General features: G+C 35.9%; 1 long non-coding RNA gene across 1 annotated transcript in view; it reads left to right on the top strand.

The window, feature by feature from the left end:
- The first annotated feature begins 778 nt into the window (after window positions 1–778).
- The window catches only part of LOC149137317 (uncharacterized), a 33,453-nt gene continuing 26,708 nt past the window's right edge, over window positions 779–7,523 (top strand). Inside the window, exon 1 of the long non-coding RNA XR_016240858.1 lies at window positions 779–886. This is a non-coding gene — a long non-coding RNA (uncharacterized LOC149137317). The remainder of the gene's footprint in view (window positions 887–7,523) is intronic.

The raw sequence follows: 7,523 nt of genomic DNA, 5'->3' as shown, positions 1-7,523 counted from the left end.
TCGCAAGCAATCTATCTATTTCTAAAGGACTTACGAGAGATATGTTTGCGCTGCTACGCAAAGCTGGGCGGAACGAGTAAAGAAACGATGCTGATTAGATTCTGCCATCTTACAAAAGGTTTTTAGAAGCTGTTAACATCGAAAATAGGCACAGCAATTAGACTAGAAACTGTTTATACATCGCTTCCAGTCCACATTGCTCAAAATTACGGGCGACAAGTCTGATGAAGAATATGTTAATTTCGTGGTAAACATGTTTAATAAAAATGAACATTTCGTGGTTAAAATTTTTTTTTATTAAAACTAACAGTTACGAAGATTACATTAATAATTTATGAAAACAGACATAAGATTTGTCATACAGATTTATTTTTGCGTGGCTCCACCAAGAAACGCGTTTCTGACATTCTTCTCCAAAATCGCATAAATCTTCTCCCCATTAAAAAATTTTTTTTTATTCAATTTCACCATCTTTGACGTTCGCTTTGTTTTGTTTTGTTTGTTTTTTTCCTTCTCTCTTTACATATATCCCCTTTTTTTCTTTCTCTTTAATTTTTGTTCTTCTCTTCTTGCGATTTTCTCCTAAAACACGTGTAATTGGCCGCAAAAACTCATGTAGGTTAAGAAATAAATTTTGGCAAGAGCTAAGAAGAAACGACGCACTTAAGATAGCATTTTATTGGTTGATTAACCGATAATGGGGAAGACATCTGCTTTGTGATTGGTTCGTTCTAAACACACTTTTTAGCTGCCGTCTTTAGCAAGCGTTTGCGCCTTTATTCTGGTTGCGTGCTCCACCGAGAAGCAGTTTACCTTTAGCAGAGTTCATCTTTTGGACTTTCCTATACATTTTTATAAAACATTTTACAGGAAATTTCCTCTCAAAGTGAGTAATATTTCTATATTTTCAACATATTTTCTTGTAAAATATATTCATTGTGGGTTAATTCGTTTCCTTTTTCGTTTTTTCTTTTTTTCACATTTTCTTCAAATATTTTCGCTTCTCCTTTCAACTTTCCATTGACATTTCGCAGTGTCACCAAATCATTCGCGCCACCATCAGAAAAAAATTGTACACCTTTTACTAAATGGTGCTGAAGTACACAGTTTTTTAATTTAATTTAATTTTTTTTTTATTCAGCTACTCTCCGATTTTTTCATGTGTTTTACTAAAAATCATCTACTGACCAACTGCTAGAAATATTAGAGTATCTGAAATTTTTTTTTACTTTTACATACTGAGTTCGAACCTCACCGAAGTCGGCTTTTGTCTTTCAACCTTTCGGGGTCGATAAAACAAAATACCAGTCGAACGCCGAGGTGGAAGTGATCGACTAAGCCCCTCCCCTCAAAATTACTGGCCTTGTGACTAAACTTGAAGCAATTATTAAAGACAGCAAGCTGGCAGAGTCGTTAGCACATCGCACGAAAAGCTTAGAGGCATTGCTGCTGCTGGTTTTACATCCGGGGTTCAAATCTCACCGAGATCAGCTTTGCCTTTTATCCTATCGGGGTGGATAAAATGAGTTCCGGTTGGGCACTGCGGCTGATGTAATTGGCTAGACCCCTGCGCCACAAAGAAGAAAAAAAATGTCGGGCCTTATTCCTGTAGAAGAAAGAAAGAAATATTAATCAGGATGTTCTCAGGAATATTCAGTCCTCTGACTGCACCGAGCAGGCAGAATCGTTTGTACGTCAGAGAAAAATGATGCTAGCGTTCTGAGTTCAAATTCTGCCGAGGCCGACTTTTCCTTTTATTCTTTCCGGGTCGATGAAATAAGTACCAGTCGAACTGATCGACTAGCTCTCTCTCTCTCCAAAATGCCAGGTCTGGTGCTTATAGTAGAAAGGAAATATTCAGTCCTTTGATCATCACTAAATTCTTAACTACACAGACACACTTATAACACAGGAATACACAGAACAAAGAACACATACATACACACACGTTACAAATTAATCATCTATCAAGTTATCTTTCTTACACAGCATATGTTTGCCTTCACATTTGTATACACACACACACACACACACATATATATATATATATATATATATATATATATGTACATTGTGCATGTATTCGTAAATACAGTCTATATTTTTCTATATACGATTATGTTTGTGCATTGGTTTGTTTATACAATGTTTGAGTACATATACAAATATCCACAGTAACACACGCATATGCGTGTGTATGTATATATATATATATATATATATATATATATATATATATATATTCTATATTATATTGCGTATGTGACAGACATATGAGTGCATCTTTTCCCTGACTTATTGTCTCTTAGACGACTCGCGTATATACACACACACACACAATAAGAGAAGATGGCTTAATCCATCTCCCTGCCTAAAACCTTCACCACTTCCGCCTTTGGGTAGCTTTCGCAGGATCCATCCAATCTGTTGCCTAAAAGATCTCCGGATTGATGTTAATTCGATCTTGAGTCGCTCTGCTTCGTGTTGCAACGAACCATGGCTGGGGTTTGGCAGGAGTATTGCTCGCTCCTCTCCCATTTCCCGCCTCAGGGGACTCTACAATGGAAGTCACTTCGGCGCTACCCTCCCTCGTCTGACGAAGGAACTAACAAACAACAACAAAGAAACAAATAAAAGACAAAAGAAGACACTCACACTTAACCCCATACAACCAGGGAGGAGAGTGTGCACTCACACTCGTTTTCCTGACTTTTTAGCTGGCAACATTACCTTTTTGGTTGATACTGTCTCCTCCCTTCCTCCGCCTTTCTTATTCATGCAGTCTTTTCACTCTTCTTACTTCCTCCCACTCCTCCTCACGTTGATTCTATTTTTACATAACTTAGGTAGCGTGGCTCACAGTTTAAGGCATCGGAACCGGATCGGCGGCGGCGGGGGGAGGGGGACCAAACGAAAGCAAAGCAGACAAGCTTTAAGTTTCTGGAGAACGATAGCTGCGGTCTTCCTTCAGGCTCGCTTCCTCCCTCACTTTATCCCAATCCCATTTCTCTCCTTCTCCCTCTCTCTCTCCCTCCTTCTCTCTCGTGGTTTTAGAAATTTAAGGTGTGTAGAAAAGACGACGAGATAAGAACATGAAGAATAAATAAACGGATAATTAAATTAAGGGAGAGCTTGATGAAGGAAATATTTGTCTGAATATGGCTAATAGTGACAGTTAATCAGTGCGGAGTGTTGCGTTGGAAGCGATGATACGAAAGATGCATGTGTATATATATATACGTATGCATGTGTGTGTATGTACATATGTCCGTGTGTATGTGTGTGTACATATGTCCGTGTGTATGTGTGTAATATATATATAATATATGTATGTATATTTGCGCGCATGTGAAGGCGCGTGGCTTAATGATTATTCGACTCCTGATGTAAGATCGTGTGTTCGATTCCCGAACCGGACTGCGTTGTGTCGTTGAGCAAGTCACTTTATTTCACGTTGCTCCTGTCCACTCAACTGGCAAAAATGAGTTGTACCAGTAATTCAAAAGGGCCATCCTTATCACATTCTGTGTCACACTGAATCTCCCTGAGAACTACGAAAAGGGTATGCGTGCCTTTGGAGTACTCAGCCACTTATGAGCAGGCTGTTCCGTTGATCGGATCAACTGGAATACTTGTCGTAACTGACAGATCGCCGACAATCGGTGTTGGTTTGCTTATGTTCCCGTTATCTAGCGGTTCAGTAAAAAAGAACGATAAAGTACTGCTCTTAATAAACCAATACATTTACAAGCCTATGGGTTGATAGTGATTTCGAAGTTTTGTCCTTCATCGGTCTAATAAAGACAAGCAAGCTAAAACTTCTTTCTATCTGCTTTTTCCTTATAAAAGTTTATATGTATATATTTATCGATCTGTGTTTGTATGTGTATGTGTGTATATATATATATATCATATGTATATATATGTATATATATATATATATATATATATATATATATATATATATATATATATATATATATATATATATATATATATATATATATGTATGTATGTATTTTCAAAGTATCCTTCCACAAGCTAACGTGGAATGAGAACTTCTTATGATAGCAGGAAATTATAATATTATCACAAACTTAGTCATAATTAGCAAAAGTGAAACCAGTTGACTACGTAAATATTTCATTCCATAAGAAATATATATATATATATATATATATATATATATATATTTATTTATATGCCATGATAGATCGCTAGCCACTACACATTCTTTTTTTCTCTCCTTGTTTCTTTCTGTGGAAGAGCGTAGTCTCAAAACGTTAAAGACTTTTTCACTTCCCAAGCGTTAAACTAATACATCTGTTTGTTTTCTACACCAACTGTCTTCGTCTTTTTTTTTTGTGAATTCTCCCTCTCTCTATATATATATATATGTGTGTGTGTGTATATATATATATATATAGAGAGAGAAGAGACAGGTGTACGTACGCTGCTATATATATATATATATAAATAATACAGAATGGGTCAAGAACACAAAACATCCAGACAGTTAGGTGATACAAGAAAGGCACAAAACATACAGATAGACGATACAAAGAAAACACGGACGTGCCATTCGGAGTTTTCTCTCTTCAGTCAAGATCCAGATTATCCTTGCAATTTCGGCTGATTATTCTCGATATTGCTCCAATCTGGCCAGCCCCAAGGAAAAACTAAGCTAAGAACATTAGATTCCTTGGAAGAAAGCAGCGAATCTATACGAAAACAAGGACGGAAAAAACGAACAATGTTACACAAATACAGTAGGAATAATAACAGGACAAAATGACAGATGTCTTTTGACTAAGGATGAATTAAATTAAGTTGGCGTGTGTGGAAATAAGGCCTTACAGCAGGGATACAAGATTTCACAGGCACAGGAAGGAATAACGATGTTGCACGCACAACGGCTGGACAAGAAAGAAAGTCAGGCTTGGTCGAACACCGGTCACGTGGGGAGAGAAGTAGAGGGACAAAAGAATTAAGGAGGGGCGAGAAAAAATGACAGGGACACAGTGAAGTGAAAAGTGGAGGGAAAGTGAGCAAGAATAGAAGACGTGTGTGTGTGTGTGTACTTTGTTGAACATAAAATTTCTGTGCATTTTCCTTTTCATATTTTCCACAACAATTCACCAAATGAAAAACTTTTTTATGGATCCTTTTCACTGTTTATGTGTGTATATTACTGGTTATAGCATAGAATTGATCAACCAGTTACCAACAGTTTCATGCTGACTCTTTTAGACTATTTTTCTGACTTTAGACAACTAAACTCTTAATTTATGTGTGCTTATGCTAATTTGTAGCATAAGTACTTTTAACTCTATTTTCACTTATCATGATTGCTTAAACATGTTTAATTAACCACAACATTGTATCTACAGTAGTGGTAACAGTGGGGACATTTTCTAAGGACCAAATCCTTCCAAGCTGGACTTTACAATGTCACCATCATCATTTTTACATTCACTTCTCCATGTTCATATGGGTTGGATGAGATTTACTGAGGTAGATTTTCTATGGCCGGATGTCACCAACCTTCACCTGTTTTCAATCAAGGTAATATTTGGTGATATCTGATAATATTTCCTCAAAGCTGAACGCGTTTTCACAGAAGACTGGAAATGAAGGACCTGCTTGTATGACAGTGATGTTCATTTAAAACTGACATGCAATGTCAGCGCAAGAAAACTGTAATACACACACACACATTTCAGGGCATCATCATCAAAGGTGAAGAATGTATTTTTATAAAAGCATCAGTCCATGCTGGGTTAACCATTTAGCAAAGTAAGTACATGCTTACGGTATCAAGAGAAGAGGAGCACCCTAGAAATGGTAAATGGTTTATGGCACAAAAGAAATCACTAAACTTGCTACTAAGTATAGAAGCAGGTGTGTTATATAAGATTAATTTTGAGGATCTGATCAAAGACTTTGCAATTAGAAAAGGTAAGAGAAAAGTTTTGAATTAATTAAAATGGAATTATACAAAAATAAACATTATTTTCCATCTTTCTGTTAGTTTTGTTTCATTTTGAAAAATAATGAATTATTTTATGGCTTATTGTTGTTTATATTTTGAATTACATATATATAAGGGAGCACCAAAGCCTTTTAAGTGTTTAGGGCTCCTATGGGCAGTGGCAGACTGACCAGCTTGATCGATGGCAAGTGGTCCCCTGCGCCATTAGAATTCATATGTTAGTATCTAAGGGGCCCATCTCCTCATGTTTGAGAAATTTCTATTCACTCCTGGAAGAATGCATTAATTATTTCCGCCTGGCTGTGTTTGTAGACAGGTGAAAAGAATACTTATAACAAAAAAAAAAAAATTAAATGATAGCATTGTAGTTGCAGGTGCCCCCCCCCCCTAGTCTCCTGGCAACCAATATTTTTAGACCCAGTCCACCCCTGCCTATGGCTCTTAATCCTGATCTTGTGTGGCAGTAATAACAGAGTTACAGACTGAATGCATTTACCTTGTGAGTTCAATCCTACCATACATAGGCCTTTGTCTTTTACTCCTCCAGGATCAATGAAATTACAACCATTGAAATATAGAGAGAGATTAAAATCTGCAGCTCCTCAACAAATCCACAGTTTTATGCAAAACTTTGAAATCATTATTTCACACTTGTTAATGCAACCACTTTCAAATTTGTTCTATAAAAGTGTCGCTTAGATCGATATCAAAGATCAATAATTTACAGAATTCATACAAATTAATCAATGTTGGTTTGTGTGTCTGATGCTTATTTACATTTTCCCCCACCCTCCCCACCTTGGCCGTAAACCTTGCTGGGAAGATTAAAAGACAAACACCCATCAAAAGTAGTGTGTGTGTGTGTATTAAGCTGCTGAAACACCATTCTACATGCAGCTGCAATCAGAAATGTTTCTCACAATTATATATCGCTCTGCAAGATGGTTTCTCTGGATGAACTATGCTTAAGCCAAGATTGTACATCATAAAACAATGGTCGTTTGTTAGAATACAGTATCCAGCAGTTGAAGATTGTGATGGACGTGAATTCTAGTAAAGAAGCTGGTAGATGGATAGATAGACAGACAGATACATAGATATGCATCTTAATATATGTGTGCTTGTGTGTGTGTCTATATACATATATGTATATATATATATATGTGTGTGTATATATATATATATATATATATATATATATATATATGTGTATGTATATATATATGTGTGTGTGTGTATGTATATATATATATGTACATGTATGTATGTATATATATGTACATATATGTATATATATATATGTATATACATATATATGTACATATACATACATATGTATACACACACACACACACACATATATAATACCGATACCAAAGTAGTTCATGAGAATGTTCTATCATTTTCCAAGTACTAACAATATTTGCTACACCTATTAAACGTATTTGTAAATTATTACTTTAAGCCATTCCACATTAAAAACAAACAGTTTAGCAATAAGTTTTCATAAAGATTGATTTCTTTATCATAT

The sequence above is a fragment of the Octopus bimaculoides genome, chromosome 2, assembly GCF_046866305.1.
Source record: "Octopus bimaculoides isolate indiv1 chromosome 2, ASM4686630v1, whole genome shotgun sequence".
NCBI classification, from domain to species: Eukaryota; Metazoa; Mollusca; class Cephalopoda; order Octopoda; family Octopodidae; genus Octopus; species Octopus bimaculoides.
The sequence above is the reverse complement of the archived record's forward strand: the minus strand, read 5'-3'. Positions and strand labels throughout refer to the sequence as shown.